We start from the raw sequence: 17,417 nt of genomic DNA, 5'->3' as shown, positions 1-17,417 counted from the left end.
CGAGTGCCTGCCCGTTCGTTCAAGCGTGCCTCACATTCCTTTGCGCCATGTCCCACTTTTCTGCCAGGCAGCCAGCCGTGGGGACAAAGCGCGACCCCACCCCCAACAGATGCAGCGGCAACAGCCCTACGGAGACTTCAATCGGCTCGCCATGTCCTGCTCCCTCAGCTGCACAAGCCTGCTTCCCGGATTCCCCTGCCAGCGTCCACCCTTCCATCCACGCCCGTACTCGCGAGAGCTGGCCTCCAAATCCCCTTTCCAGACCTTCATTCTCCGGGCGTCCCACAGTAGTGTGTGGTCTAACCCCTCTAATATACCCCTTATTTCATAATGCTCGCAGTGATCGCATATCCCTAAGTGAGCCCTGACTGAACCCAGAGGGAATATAGTATTGAAATACTGCTCAAATAGTGTTTTGGAAACCTTCTTATGTGCGCTCCTTAAATGCAGGTATTCTGGTATTCTAGGCAGGGCCAGATTCTGACTTCCATGGGCCCAAGACTCTTGCCTTCAGAGTACCGTTTTATCTATTAAAAAAAAAATTTAAACATTATATTTTACAACTGTTGGCATAAAGAAAAATATACTCCAAGATGGATTTTTTTTCTTCCAGTTTTGAAAGAAATTAGAACACTTTTTTAGATTCTGAAATTACCATGGACCCTAGGAACTGTGTCTATGTGGTTAATAGAGAACTTGGCCCTGTTACTAGGTTTGGCCAGGAACCAGGAATATGCATTTTAGTAACTCTCCCTTGGTGATGCTTCTCACTAGGCAAGTTCCAGAAGTGCTACTAGAGGATATGGGTGCCTCAGAACCTCAGGGAAACTCTGTGATCATGTTAAAGGATAAACAACAAAACCAACTTTCATATGGAAGGCAACACGTTTGTGGGGAAAACTCTCTTTAAAAAGTATACAGACAACAAAATATAGCTCTGAAAAATAGCATATACCCCATCCTATGTCTTAGGCTTACAGCACATCTGATTTTTCAAGTTTTGTTTCTTTCCCATGGATTGATCTTACAATAGAATTACAATAGCATTATTGCTGCAGGAAATAGTTCTAGACCAATGAATCTATCTTACAAGCCCCCTCTGAGAATTAAAGTCCAAAAGCAAAAGAAAGTTATGATAAACTAGGTCCATTCATAAAGCAGAATTTCCCAGACTGCTGTGCTTATAAAGCTCCAGCATAAAATTGATTACTTTTTATTTGTTTCCTGTCTCTGAATTAAATTTTAATCTCCTTCCTGGAGGGAAATAAATTGTATAATATATCCCAGGGCTTAGGACAGTTCTTTAATCGATGGGGAGTCCTTAAGAAATGCTAAAGATAAAAATGAAAAATACAAGTAAATGTAATGTTTTATTTAGCCCTGAAAGTAAATACAGAAGTGCTGAGCAGAACCAAATACAATATTCAGTATTGCATGTCATTGTTGTTGTTTTAGTGAAACTGTATTCTCTTAAGCCACTTATATGTTTGTCTTATCTCTATTGTTAGGTGGTTTCTTGGTTATATTTTCTTTGTATTATTCCCAATAGCACCTACATATTACCATAAAAGTCGAGGTCCCTCAAAAATAACTACCATTTTGTACTTAATGAAAGAAGAAACAATTTGAGATAGATTATAAAAATATATTTCTGGTTATTTTTTGTGGGGTCTGGGAAATGGGATAAATTATGATGAGTCAAAGGTTGCAGATGGGGCTTCCCTGGTGGCGCAGTGGTTGGAAGTCCGCCTGCCGATGCAGGGGACACGGGTTCGTGCCCCGGTCCGGGAGGATCCCACGTGCCGCGGAGCGGCTGGGCCCGTGAGCCATGGCTGCTTAGCCTGTGCTCTGCAGTGGGAGAGGCCACAACAGTGAGAGGCGCACATACCGCCAAAAACAAAAAAAACCAAAGGTTGCAGATGAAGGGGGGCAAAATTTGCTGCCCCCAAATGTGTCCCTTTGGCATAAGGATTATTTTAGGCTGATTATTTTTAAGAAATAGTAGACTCGGGTTATTTTTAAGAAATAGTAGACTCGGGAAGTTTCTCTTTTTACCTCCCACTTAACCTCCTAAGAGTATTTAGATAAAGGGCCTGGTCTAGGAAGAGTAGTAGCGTCAGAGAGATCTAAATATAAAGAATCTGGTCTAGGGCTTCCCTGGTGGCGCAGTGGTTGAGAGTCCACCTGCCGATGCACGGGACACGGGTTCGTGCCCCGGTCCGGGAAGATCCCACATGCCGCGGAGCAGCTGGGCCCGTGAGCTATGGCTGCTGAGCCTGCGTGTCCGGAGCCTGTGCTCCGCAACGGGAGAGGCCACAACAGTGAGAGGCAAGAATCTGGTCTAGGTGTGGCAGGGAAAACTTGGCAGGGCCTGAAGACCAAAGTCCTCTCTATGTCCCATTTTTTCTGCATGGCCCAGCAAACATCTGCTTACCAAACATTTGCTTTTCCCACCTTTCTGTAAATTATATTTCTCCCCTTTGAAGTCCCAGACCCCTTCCCCCTTCTGCTTAGTTCAGGACCGCACATAAGCTTCAACTGCCTGAAAATCAATGAGTCTCATTTTTCTTATGGGGCCCCCGTATGTGAGAAATTAAATTTGATTTTCTCCTGTCTCATGTCAATTTAATTGTTAGACCAACCAGAAAAACCAAGAAAGGGTAGAGAGAAATTTTCTTCTCCACCACAGACTTTGGTTGAAATAAACTTTTCAAAATCTCTCAAATTTTAACTCTGAAAAAAATCTTTAAGCTCTAAAGAAAAGCTAGGAGACACAGTAGAGATTGATTGCTTTATTTTTAATTCTTCTGCTGAGATTATGTTTCTTCTGTTTCTTCTCACTACATGCTTCCAGGGCCTATTTCCAGGACTTGAAAAATAACAGAGGATTAGTAGATTCTCCCTATGCTCATCCTCAGCTAGAATGCATGTTTAAAAAAAAAATCCTATATTTGCCTTACTAGAGAAAATAGGAACCATAGAGGAAACAGAAAGCTTTTAAGGAGTGAGCAGGTCACATATAAAAATGGTACCTGACATCAACCTGAGAGGTGTCCTTTACATCTGTCCTAATGGGTAGAGAATATTGACAAGCTGCACAGTGGGGCAGGAGCATGCTTTCAGAGATTTTCCAGTTGTCCCAACTTTAGGTTTTTCATCAGTCAATTATATTACTTAGTTAACTTGTGAATTCTCAGAAAAAAATATTGCAAAGCATACTGTAAATTAGATGTTCTACATGAAATATTCAGAATACATGAAAAGAAAGCAATAGAGGAAAGAGAATGTACATCCAAGTATCATTTAATTGGTTATCCTGGTGTGATTACACAGAGAACGTCATACATATAAGAACCTTAACTGTTGGTGGTCTGCTAGATCACACCCAGTAAAAACACTCCTGATGTATCAGTTCTTGAGCCCAGCTTTTTCCTAGAATGTGCTTTCCTCCTCATAAGGGTGGTAGAAATATTAAAAATACTATCATGTATGTTCAGAGAACATTTTTCATAGAAACCTGAAATGACAGAGACAGAAGTCACTGGATATTTTTCTGATTCCTCAGGGAAATGACAACAAAGTTTTCCACATATTTGAATTAGGCCTACTTTACCTCTTCCTCATGTCTACTTACCAAGATGTTCCTGAAATGAAAGATCAGAATATAAATGAAGTCGTTGAAGTAATATACAAAGTAGAGCACAAGTTGACAACTTTAAGTGCAATTTAAACGTTTATTTTGTAAGCATTATGTATTACAAGTTATTTTTGCCTTCAAAGTGTTTTAAATCCCAAAGTGATAAAACAAAATGGAATGCCTGTTAACTTTTCTTAAAGAGGGTACTTTTATTAAAATCTGTAGAAGACAATTTTTGACATAGTTCCCAACTTCACAACACTTAGTTTCCTGAGATTTACATCTCCAGTACCAAAAATTTCGTGAGGAACGGTCCCTAGGAGCAGTATTTTTACATGAGATTGCACCATCTGTGTCACATTGGTTATGCCAAGGGTGAACATTTGATTCAATTTTAGCCAAATTCCCTCCAATAAAATGGAAAGTGAGGTCAGCAGATATTTTGCACCAGGTTTCTGAAGGTGGTTGGTACTGAGGTAAGGAACCTGTCTGTAGAGAAACAAAAAACTTGAACTAGAGAAAGAACAATGTAGGAGATGTAAAAGGGCAGCTGGGATGAGATCTATTGGCTCAAAGACAAAAAAGAAAAGAGATCAAAGAATGACTCCCTGGGTACTCTAGTTACCTCATGTCCATCATGAATCCCCAGTGTACTTTTTACTCCTAGCTTTCATAAGATAGTTCTGTACTCGCAAAATAAATTCCTCCATTTTGCACAAGTTTGTTCTAAGCCTGTTTCTGTAATATAAAGCCCAAATGTCTAAGACATCATCCCATAATTATCACTTGCAAATACTGGCCACAGAAGTATTTTAATATCTTTTAACATTTTAATGCCCATTCAGTAGCAAATGTTTTATTTTTTTCTATGCAATTTATTCAAGACACCAATTTGATCTGCGTTCACAGGTATGAATAACAGGCCATATGTTCACAGGTATGATGATGATTTTTTGATTCTGCTGCCTGCTCACAGTTCCAAAACAAACAATAAATTAATAATCAAACATTAATTGAGTACAAAATGTTTTAAACATATATTGGAGCTGTGGAGAATGCAAAGAGAAAATAATGCAACTCACATGAGAACACATCATTTTTCAATAACAGACTATCTCTGATATGTGAAAAGTAGTGCTCTATTCAGTAAATTTTTTAAAAATGTTGCGAGTCGGGGTAGTTTAAACACACAAATAGCTCCATCTAATTTTCGGAAAGAGTCAAATCATACAATAATTCAATCGTCCTTCAGAGAATTCATTATACAGCATTTGGACTTGAAAGTAATTTCCAATGGTTTGAATGGACTTTTCAAAATTATTTCTCCTTAAGGCAGAAATAATTGCTTTGTATATCAGTATTTTTAGTTATAAGCCAAATAAATTAGCTCTGACTGAATTAAGCAGAAAATGAATTTATCAAATACTGAGTAATACACAGCCTCATGAGAAGGGTTGAAGAACTAAGAATAGAGATGATATAACAATGAATAAAGCTCAAAGCTGTGCTGGAGAACTGATCTAGTGAGGACACTGCCTCTACCCCCAGGCACAATAAACTGGAACTCCCACAACCCAAAGTTGGCTGCCATGGTTTTTCTACAGGGCTGTCGACATAGTCAGCACTCTACCTCAGGAACCTGGTTTCCCTGTACCCGCCACTCTTTCAGAAAGAATTCTGTAGCTCCTGTTTTTTTGCATCATTATCACCCAATTCAGAGTCTGGCAGAGCATAGGACCCATGACTGTGCTCCACCTGAAAGGGAGGCTGGGAAATAATGAGTATGGCATTTTCAGCTTCACAGGGAAAGGTGGACTCTACTTGCTCAAAGGTCCAAGGAGTAGAGAATGCCCTTAACATAGAAAGGTGGTCATTATTCTGATTAGCCAGAAAGTGTGAGATTGTCTGGTGTGCCAACGAATAGTACAACTAATGTCAGTGCTGCTCCTCTTTTCATGTTCTTTTTAGTGCTTTTTCTCCTCTCAAGTTGCTTTCTGCAACAGTGATTTAGGGCAAGTATAGCCAGAGAAATTCTTATCCCAATAAAGGTCATAAGTTGAAAATGTTTTTGTTTCATGTGTTTCACTGGTTTTCAACACAAAAATATGAGCAGGTAAAATAAAATGTATATAGGGAAAACACTGAGGCATAACTGAAGTGGTTTTTTCAAAGTGATCATGTATATGTGTAGCTCACAGTGACCGTGAGGGTATTGAGAATCTCTTCAGCAAGTGTTGGAGCTACAGAATAGGCTGCTTCCTAAGAGATGAAAGATGTGTACCCTAATTTCCTTAATTTCTAAGGAAAAAAACCTAAAAAGTAAAAGAAAAATCCTTCCTCAAACGTACAAATTTGAAGAGTTTATGGGAAAGAACCATTTCATCTGACACGCACGTGCAACAGTGACTATAATTTGTGATTAAGAAGGAAAGATAGAAATTATGCCCAGGAACCTGGGAGCATCAGTAGAAGAAAGTACAGAGATGGATATATTCATATGAAGAGATTAAACAATAGGTCCTTTGAGCTTCTGCATCACTCCTTAAAGGGAGGAAAAGTGAAGGAAAACACAGCCCCGGAAGCTACCCTAGAGAGTCTTGATACTCTCAGACAAAAGGATTCCCTCATTCCTCACTCATGATTATCGTAAAGTTGACTGTTTTCATTTGTACTCTTCCTAAATTCTATACTTAGTCTTGGCCAGTGAAGTTGGCCATTTTCTAGGAGTTTGCATTTTCTCTAGTGATAGGAAGAGCTTCAAGCCAAGTGAAATGTGGTCATGAAATTCCCATTTGCTCCTTTCCACTCACATCTCTCCTCCAGCCCTTCCCGGAGATGTTCACACAAAGTGGCCAGGGCCCTTTAAAACAACCAGAAGAGCCACATATGTACAGATGGCACGAGTGTGAATTAATTTTGATTTATTTACTGGTTTATGTAATGTTTTACTCATAATTCTTATTGACATTACTTCTTATATAAAATTACAAATAACCAGAAATATCAGGAAGCATATTGAAAGACAGTGTGACTTCACACACTGGGCAATAAAAAAAATCGAGAAACTAAGGATTTAATCTTGATTATGTCCCTCCTTGTGACTTACTGTGTGACTAGAAACAAGTCACTGAATTACATCAGCTTCATGCCTCGTTCTAGAAAAATAATGATAGTTTCCTGCAAAGAGGGGCAAAATTTGCACACAAAATATGTCTCTTTGGTATAAGGATTATCTTGAGCTGGTTATGTTTAAGAAACAGCACACAGTTTACCCTTCCCCCTCAAAGTGAGAGAGTGGCATGGACATGTATACACTACCAAATGTAAAATTGATAGCTAGTGGGAAGCAGCCACACAGCACAGGGAGATCAACTCGGTGCTTTGTGACCACCTAGAGGGGTGGGATAGGGAGGGTGGGAGGGAGACACAAGAGGGAGGAGATATGGGGATATACGTATATGTATAGCTGATTCACTTTGTTATAAAGCAGAAACTAACACACTATTGTAAAGCAATTATACTCCAATAAAGATGTTAAAAAAAAAAAGAGCAGGCACAGGAGAAGCTCTGAAAACAGAGTAGAAGTTTCCCTTTTGTAAGAGTCACTTACTTTTTTTGTTTGTTTGTTTGTTTGTTTGTTTTTGCGGTACGCGGGCCTCTCACTGTTGTGGCCTCTCCCACTGCGGAGCACAGGCTCCGGACGCGCAGGCTCAGCGGCCATGGCTCACGGGCCCGGCCGCTCCGCGGCATGTGGGATCTTCCCGGACCAGGGCACGAACCCGTGTCCCCTGCATCGGCAGGCGGACTCTCAACCACTGCGCCACCAGGGAAGCCCAGAGTCACTTACTTTTATAAGAGAAATCTTTATTTCTAACTGTGTCTCTCTCTTTGTACCAGGAGGAAAAGGATGACAATCTCCAGAAATGCCAAGTTCTTAAATCTGCATAACAATCATACCCTTGTTTACAGTGTTGTGCCCACAAGCCTTCCAAAACTGCCTCCTGACCCCCCAATAGATTTTTTTTAGCTGGAGATGGTATTTAAGTAGGTGGCTTGGGCCATTTCAGGGAGTTACTCAATTTTCCTGGATATCTCCCATGTATGCAGGAGGAATATATGTTATTAAATTTGTTTTTCTTCTGTTAATCTGTCTTTCACTACCGGGTGGTCCAGTAATAAAACAAGTATACAGGGAAAATTATTTTTCCTCCCAAAACCTGTTATGGGAAGGTGACATAATAGTTATAGAAAATACTTTGTATTATAGATTTGAAAGTAGTTGAGAGAGACATATATAGAAAGAAGGAGGGATACAGGGTTAAAAATTTACTTAGTACAACTCAGATACAGAAAAATATGTAACTATTTATGTTCTACAATGGATTTATTTTTTTTTATAAATCCTTTCCCTGATGAGTTTAGCACTTACAAAGTACAGAAGGTTGGGGGATAGAGTGATGGACCAGGTGGGTGAGGGCAATTTACACTGAGCCACATTCCCTTTCATTTTAAATAACTTTTTTTTTTGGATGAAAAAGTCATTTTCAGGAAAATGCTCAGCTTTTTTCAACTTTCTTTTCCACCTGGTACTTTTCCCTAAAATGGCACTGAGGCACCTTATGGTGACAGGGGAACAAGAAGGTCTCAGGTTCTTGTGGCTTCTGCAAGTTGGCTTTGGTTTCTGGACTCATGTCTGCTGAGAGGCAGTTCTTCCAGTCTTACCTGTTGGGGGATATTCTGGCACCCACTGCTAACGTCCATGGTATCCATCCATTTGTTCCTAGTGACAAAAGTCCTATGTATTTTATAGTCTCTTCTTCTGATCCCTGCACCTGTATTATTCCTCCATATTTCTTAGCTCCTAAATATTTCTCTGCCAGGACATGCACAAACTTTTGTCTCCTGCATCTCATGCAGAGAAAGCTAGAGGCGTTGCTTCACTCTTATTTATTCAGCCACCATCTTCAGCAAAGGCCAGAATATTGCTCTAGTTCTGTTTCATATATGGAGCTGAGCCAAATGCCAAGGTTCCTTAGAGACCCACAGGTACCCTCACACTAGATGAAGAGGTCTTCTCACACATATGGATAGTTCCACAGCACCCTCCCACTTGAAGGGGACTGATCGGGGACAGAAATAAATAGGAATTTTAACATTAGCATCTGACTTACTGGCATTCCCTTCTCCTTCATGTAGACACGGGTCAGAAGGAAGTCTCCCTTTCTCCTTGAAATTCTCATTTGCAGAGATTTCACTTATGCCATATTCTTAGTTCTCTCCATCCATGGTTTATAGTAACCTTGAAATAAAATTTGACAGGACCGTTTCCAATACAAAGAAGAATTAAAAATTTCAAAGAATATATCTGTAATGGCTTAATATCCAAAAATGATGATTAGCTAGACCAGTATATTAATATTATCTGGGTATCTATCTGGCTATATACCATTTGTCCATCCAGTCTTTCATCCAACTATCTATCCATCTAGCTACCTATCTACAACACTAAGCTACCTAGACACATATATGTAATACCACAGCTTGAAAAAAAAGAATTTTAACATATCCAAAAATCTGTAAAGGACCATAAATTCCTTATAAAAGAAATGAGTTCACAGCAATGAAAATTTATTCATAATTATGTAATATTGTCATTCAAAAATATTTATTAATCACCTACTGTGATGGTTAATATATGTGAACTTGGCTAGGCTATGATACTCACACATTTGGTCAAACATTAGGGTAGATGTTGCTGTGAGGGTATTTTTTAGGTAAAATGGACATTTAAGTCAGTAGACTTTGAATAAAGTAGTTTACAATCATAATGTGGGTGGGTCTCATCCAACCCAATTAAGAGAAAAAGGAATGACATTTTTGAGGAAAAGGAAATTCTGCCTGCAGACTGTCTTTGGCCTGGAGCTGCAAAATCACCTCTTCCCTGGGTCCATAGCCTGCTGGCCGACCTACAAATTTTGGACTTGCCAGACTCCACAATCCCAGTGAATTATTCTATAAAATAAATCTTTCACTCTCTTTCTCTCTGTATACACACACACACACACACACACACCTCCTATTGGTTCTGTTTCTCTGCAGAACCCTGAGTAATGCAGCTACCTTTCCTACTTCAAGAGATGCAGAGATGAATGTCATTGTTCTTGTCTTCATTAGATAATTGTCCACGTTGGAAAGCAGACTCCAAATAGATTCAATTCAACGAAGACCTTGAATAGATTTATACTTAGTTCTCAAAATAATTACCCCTATGTTATCTTATATAATCCTTTCAAACCGATAACATAGGTGATAAAGTGCGTATCATCTATAAATAGGGGAAACATAGGCTCAAGGATTTTAAGTAATCCAGCAAGAATTATATATTTATATATTTAATATAATATATATTAAAATCAATATCGTATATATTAAATATATTTAATATATAAGTTAATATATCAAACTGATATGATATATTATATATTTAATATAATATATTAAAAATTAAGAAATGGAAAGATTTTTTTCAGATTTGTTTATTCAAAAAAAATTTCATGGAGGAGCTTTGGATCTGATAATAATAAGTAGGCACATTGCAAGTGACATTCTGCAGGAGAAGCGAAAAGGAGACTGTGACAAAAGAAACCGGATAATGAACATTACACTGCTTTACACACACTGCCCATTCTTCAATAGCACAATTAAAAGCAGACTATGTGCCTTACAACTGGTGTACTTAGAAAGCCATTACAATCTTCAAACACTAAAAAGGAAAGAAAGCAAAGAGCATTTTTAAAGCAGTTATAACACATTTCAGCCATTCACTGGGTTCTCAGATCAGACTGAAAACTGAAAGTTCACATCTACCTGAAGTTGCTTGGCTAAGATCACTGTTCTGAGAGCTTTACAACCACTTCAGAAGCTTCTTCAAGTCCAACTCAACAAGAAATTTAAATCTACCATAAATATCTGTGCTGTAGCATCATGAACCTGTGTACCTTGTAACTCTGTGGCAACAGGCATTTAAAATTCCAAATCCTAGAATTTTGCAAGATGTTTCAGAAATGGAAGTGTAATTGAGTATAAAAGGCTGTGTCCTAGGGCAACAGTTCTAAACCTTAATAAATATAACATGTAGACATCATCATTTATTGCAGCATAAAGTAATCTTGTCTACAGGCAACTGGCTGTCTCTATAGAAATTCAGCGAGCATACTGGGCCAAAGCAGGTCCCAGCAATGGTACAGGGACCAAACACATGTGGGGCTTCCCTGGTGGCGTAGTGGTTGACAGTCCGCCTGCCGATGCAGGGGACACGGGTTCGTGCCCCAGTCCGGGAGGATCCCACATGCCGCGGAGCGGCTGGGCCCGTAAGCCATGGCCGCTGAGCCTGCGCGTCCGGAGTCTGTGCTCCGCAACGGGAGAGGCCACAACAGTGAGAGGCCCGTGTACCCCCCACCCCCCCCCCAAAAAAGAAGGGATTGTGGAGGATGAGATTTGGATTCAAGTGCTTGTCCCCCAGTGTTGAATATCACCCCTACCACGTGGTCTCCATTTGGCTTTTCATTGTTTAATTACATAAGAGGAAGACTCTTACCCAGGGAGGCAGGCTATTTTTAAGCCTAAGCATTTTCATAGTAAAAGGCAATAGAAACAGCCCCTAAAACACAGGATTGAAAATATTCACAAGAGAGTATCCATGCTCAGTCACTAGATGGAGCTCACACTCAATTCACTTTTGGGGTGTCAGAAACATGACTCAAAGTCAACATGAGAATGACAATGCTTTAAATGTGTTGGATACGAAAGAAAGGCACTTAAAATAAACCTGTTGATTGGGGGTGCCGTTATACAAATTTCCAAATTTTGCAAGAGGGTAGCTATGTCTTTAATTCTACTCTCACTTTAGAAATTCCTGGTAGGCTATATGCAATAACATACTTGGAAATTATTTGGACTGGACAATGGAAAAAGATCATTTTCAGACTTGGAGTTGGATTGATTAATATACTGCTCTGACCTAGTTCAGAGCCTTCTGGGAGTGCTGTTCTAGAGGCAAAATCCATCTGCCTGTTATCCTCAGGAGGATAACTAGAGGAGGCCTCATGAAGGTGGGTACATTCTGGCTAGAGACTGCTGATGTCCTCCATTGAGGGAGGAAGCAAAGCCCCTGACTGACTTCAGGTCAGGGGCCAGCAAATCTTTCCTGCCAAGGCCAGACAGTATATATTTTTGGTTTTGCAGGCCAGATGGTCTTTGTCACAAGTACTTGATTCTTCCAACATGTAGTGCAAAAGCAGCCATAGGCAATATGTAAACAAACGAGTATGGCTGTGGCCAGTGAAACCTTATTTATGGACACTGACATTTGAATTCCACTTAATTTTCATCTGTTACAAAAATTATTCTTTTTTTTTTTTAACCATTTAAAACACTGAAGCCCCTTCTTATCTCTTGGGCTGTACAAAAACAGGCAGCAGGCTAGAATGGCCCATAGGCTGCCATCTTCTGCTGATTCCTGTACTGAGTTAAAAGGTAAGTCCAGTGTGTTAAGGTGGAACTATTTTTATCCACCTGTGATGTTTCCTTTTTTTGCTGAGAGCCATCTGTCAAAGTTATACCTCTGGCCTCTTGTTTTACCCCTCCTTCTTATGGAGGTAGACTTACCAGATTGGTGGATCATACCATTAGGTGATATTTCTCAGTTGGACAGAACTAAGGTATTGAAGGTCCTAAATTGCAGGTAAATAGATGGTCCCTGGCATCTATTCTTACTACTTGTCTGAGGCAGTGGGAGTCAATAACTGGGGCAGGTGTGTCCCGTTTGCAGACTTAAACTTTCCCTCAGGAGTTCTCGAACAGACTTTTAGTCCTCTCCAGCCAGCCCGCATTATCAGGGGAAACTGACTGGATCCTGATTAGACCTGAGCCATCATTTCCAAATCCTCCAATAGTAACCGGTTCAGGAAACTTGGCTTAAGGCCAGGGAACGTTTGTAATATGTGATGGTAAGTGTTACTAGTTTAGGGATGGGCACAGTGACCTGAGTTGACTCAAATCTTTTTCCAAAGTCAGAGGACATGTTTTTCTTTTCTGTCACTGGATATGAACAAGAAAGCATGTTGCCACGTAATTCATGCTGGCATTTATCTTGTGACCATAAAGGAAGCAAACCCGAGGACAAAGCTGGTATGCTGAGGACACAGAGCTGAGAGAGATGGTGAAAGTTTCCACAGCTCTGACTCATACATGAGGAGAACCCAACTTACCTCTGGATATCTTGTTTTGTGAGAAAGTACATTTCTGTGTTGTGTAAGATTTCTGTAGCTTATAGCTATAATAAGCTACTTAAAAGGGGGCAGAGGGTGATTTTAGATTTGTTTTTTTTTCACTGTATAAATAACACATTATTAGTGAAGAAAAAAGATAAAAAGCCCACCCTCAAGAAACAACCAAGGTTAGCATATTATCATGTCATTCCAGATGTTACCCTAGGTAACACACACATGCATGTATTTTACACTAACAAATATATACTACGCATAATGTTTCTTTTATTTTTAGCAAGTTAAAAGTTTTAAATAGTTTTAGATCTACAGAAGAGTACAGAGTCTTCCCATATACCCCATACCCAGTTTATTACCTTAGGATGGTATATTTATCACAATTAATAAACCAATATTGATATATTATTGTTAACTAAAGTCCATACTAAATTCATATTTTGTTAGTTTTTACCTAATGTTCTTTTTTTGTTCCAGAATTCCTCCCAAGGTACCACACTCTACATAGCTGTCATGGCTCCTTTGGCTTCTCTTGGCTGTGATAGTTTCTGAGACTTTCCTTGCTTTTGAAGAGCTTGATGGTTTTGAAGAGTACAGGTCAGGTATTTTGTAGAATGTCAAAGTGTTTGGTTTCTCTGATTTGTTTTCTCATAGCTAGACTGGGGTTATGGTCTTATGGTCTTCCACAGAGGTAAACTGCCATTTTTATCACATTATGTCAAGGATATACAGAATCAACATGACTTATCACTCTTGATGTTAACCTTGATCACCTGCTGAAGTAGTGTTTACCAGTATAAAGTATATACTTTTTTCCCCTTTCCATACTGTACTCTTTGGAAGGAAGTCACTATGCATAGCCTATACTTAAGTTGTGTGGAGTTAAGTTCCACATCCTTGAGGGGTCTCTACATAAATTATTCAAAATTCTTCAGCAAGGGGGAGATTTGTCTATTCTCCCCTTCATTGATATGTAATGTATTTAGCACTTTTTCTCCATGAAGCAATTTGTTAAGTCTTTTCATGTCAATAATGAAAAGATCCACATCATCATTTAATTAGCTGCCTAGTATTCCACTACATGTATGTACCATAATTTATTTTTATCATTTTCTTATTAACATTCAAATTATCTTCCTTTTAACTATTATAAACACTACAATATATATTAAGAAACTTGAGAAATTCATGGGAAGGATCATGCCACAGATGTGAGCTGAGTTTAAAGAATGTCAGAAATTGTGAAGAGACGGACTATCTCAGAGCTGGAGACACACCTAGATATCTAAGTAACCATGTCTCTGACCCAGCACTAGAGACCATTAACGGAACAAGTATTGAGAACCTGGGATAATCTCAAATTTGTAACTACATCTCAAAAGTGAGAAAAGTGCTTTTCTTTTGCATTCCCCCATGAAGACGATCCAGAGAGTTCTATGCATCATCACGGCAAGATTTGGAGGCAGAGAAGCATCATATTAAATTTGAGAGTTAATTGTTTGTAGCCAAGAAATCCTAAATTAAATCACAGTCTTCATTATAACCCTGAGTGTATCTCAGACTCAGGAATGAGGAGGAAAGAGGTGTCCATGGCTACCCTTTGGGCACAGGATAGCCAGCATCTCAGACAGAGGTAGGGAGCTGTCCATAGTGAATATTCCTCAAGCACCAATAAGTGACTCTGATGAGTGAGTAACAATGGGTAGGGATGAATGGGTTAAATCTTTCCAGTTCATCTTTCTCCCAGAGCCATCTCAGGGCTCAGGTTGAAGACAGTACTTACATAGTTACTTCTAGTCCCACAGAGAGGGTCATACGTGGGATTGTAGTAGTCATTTTGTAAGCCTCAGCAAGGCGAGGGGGATTCATTGATCATGCCTGGATTGACGAAAACATCAGGACTTAAACAAAACCTGACCTTTGACATAGTTGGAGTGAAGAACAGCATTTGTTGACAGGCTGCAACCCTAAGGCTTTCATTGGTGGTTGAACACACCCAAGAGAGGTCCTCAAACCCCAGTCCTAGTATTGCAGAAATGGACTTTGAGGGCTCAGCAAGCCAAGCTTGTGAGTGCCTCCATAGTCTGGAGAGAAGAATGATGCTTATCCAGAATCCAAAATGGGTGGAAAGGAACAAACAGACAGGTGCTGGGGGAGACAGTGGTGCTCTTTGCCTTTCTCTCCTTTGCATCCAAATACAAACTCCACCCAATGAAGGCTTTACATCTGAAATCTCTGACCAGCACAACTGATAGACACAAAAACTTAGGTGAGAAGAAAATCTCAAAGATAACGACTTCTGAAATAATTATATCACATTATATCTGCTTAAGAGGTAAAATATTTCTTTATAGCTTCTCTTATTATATGTATTTTTTAAACTGAATTTGATTTTTTACCTAGTTCTGTTAAATAAAATTCCTTATATTGCAGCAGAAAGGCCAAAGGCATGCAAAGGAACTCAACAAAAATTAAAAACAAAGAAACATTATGGCATGTCTTATTTTATAGAAAGGGAGAAAATATCATCTATTTTTATGAAACAAATTTTCCATCTCTTGGACTTTTACATAGTACTGACTCTAAACATTTTAAAATCCACATTGATTTCTTACAGCAACGTAAGTAAGATCAATCCCCTGGAAACCAGGTTGAAATTAAGCTATGTATCTGTTCCATTGATTATTACCCCAAGATTCAAAATGAAACTATGACTGGAGTGGGCAAAAGAATGAGTATAACATAATTAAAATTGATAAATGAAATATAAAATAGATAAATACAAAACTACTAAATTGTAGTACTTACGATTACGGAACCATGACCATGTGAAATAAATAGGGCTACAAGAAAATGGAATAAGAAATGAAAAAAGAAGTTGGGAGTTTAAGTTTGCAAAGTTCCTTATTTTGCATAACAAAGAGTCAATAGATAACATATAAATCTGAAAATGCAGCTTAAGGAAAAAATATGTTTTAATTCATATTTCTTTAATATTATCTTCATATTTTTCTCTTATGTTTAGAGGGATCTATCTTTAGGAACTAATATCTTTTAATGTAAAGAAACATTGATTTAAAGCTCTGTGATTACTTTCGCTTTATTTCAATTTCTTCTCGTTCTATGTCAACTTTAATACATTTAAAATTTTAAAATAACATGAAGAGTATGATCACATTTTATCTTTCTTATTTACATCTGTTTTTATAGATGCAAAAGGCCTGAAATGGTGTTTGTAAAAAACTGAGGACCAATATTCCTCGACAGTAGCATTTGGGGGAATTGTTACTTCTTTTTTAGACTTCTTCCAATACTTGTATATATTTCTTGAATTTCTAGAATTAATATTTGCCCCTAAATACATAGATGCATATGTGTATAAATAGATAGATATGTGTGCCACACCTTTTGTATATACACATCCATAGATATGTGAATACATATAGACTAGAAAAATTAAGTTAAGGTTTTTTTCCTGGGAGGAGGGGAGTGGTATTAGGGAAGGGCAAAAAGGAATGATCACTTTTTACTCTCTATATACTATTTGCATTTAATCATGTATTACTTTTGTGATTTTAAATGTTTAATTTTTAATCAAGAAAAGAGAGAAGTTAAATTTTAAGAAGGGTACTTTTCTCCATCACATGCTTGATTTTCTTATATTGGTTAAAGCTCAAAGAAAATGTTGGGATATTTGGTAAGGTCTGCAACACAGCTGAATGTAGGGAAAATATGTACCTTATAGGTTGTTTTATCAAACAGGGCTTGGGCCTTGGAATTGTGTGTTCTGTATTTCCACGGATCGTCTGACAGTTCCCTTAAACACAAAATGCCCTACGTAGGCCTAGTACATACAGATCTACTTAATTGAAGAGAAGTTTGAGTAGTAGTTATAGAGTAACATATATGCTTTGTTGGGCAAACATATTTTTGCTCAAGTGACAGATTGGGAAAAAACCTAGCTAAAATATTCCCCAAGTATTTTTTAAAAGGATATTCACATGTTGAATCAATGAAATTAGTTCAAAAAACTTCCTTTTCTTTATGTTACTGATTCATGATAGAAAGAAAAATCTTTTCTCTAGAGCCCGATAGAGTACATTCTAATTTAAGTCAAACTTTACTCTTTTCTTTCACTACATAATGTTCAATTGTTAGTTTGAATCATGAACACATTGCCTAGATTACATGAGTTTTAAAGAATATGTAATTATATTTGCAATAACAACTACTGGCTTTAAAAAAGACCTATAATACTGAAAACTCATGTAAATGTGTTTTCAGGCAATTAGAGAATGGTGTCATTAAAATGGTTAATCTATTTTACATTCTTAATTTTTAATTTAAAATGGGGTTTTAAATTTAATGAATCCATTTTTATTTGCCTTCAAAAAACAAACATACACATATTCTCCTGTTTTCCAATAGATGTCAGTATCAAAAAAGTAAAGAGCAAGTCTAGTCATTTAATATAAGTATCTTGCAGTACAAAGGAG

The 17,417-nt window shown here is 38.3% G+C and overlaps 1 protein-coding gene across 1 annotated transcript in view; it reads right to left on the bottom strand.

Moving 5' to 3' along the window:
- The window catches only part of DGKB (diacylglycerol kinase beta), a gene marked incomplete at its 3' end in the record, with an annotated part of 923,203 nt that extends 914,003 nt beyond the window's left edge, over positions 1-9,200 (bottom strand). The window contains exon 1 of the mRNA XM_082632047.1: positions 8,809-9,200. The remainder of the gene's footprint in view (positions 1-8,808) is intronic.
- Between the last annotated feature and the right edge of the window lie 8,217 nt (positions 9,201-17,417).

The sequence above is a fragment of the Mesoplodon mirus genome (genome assembly GCF_964341445.2).
Source record: "Mesoplodon mirus genome assembly, chromosome: 9".
Classification (NCBI taxonomy): domain Eukaryota; kingdom Metazoa; phylum Chordata; class Mammalia; order Artiodactyla; family Ziphiidae; genus Mesoplodon; species Mesoplodon mirus.
This window is presented reverse-complemented; position numbering and strand designations above follow the sequence as displayed.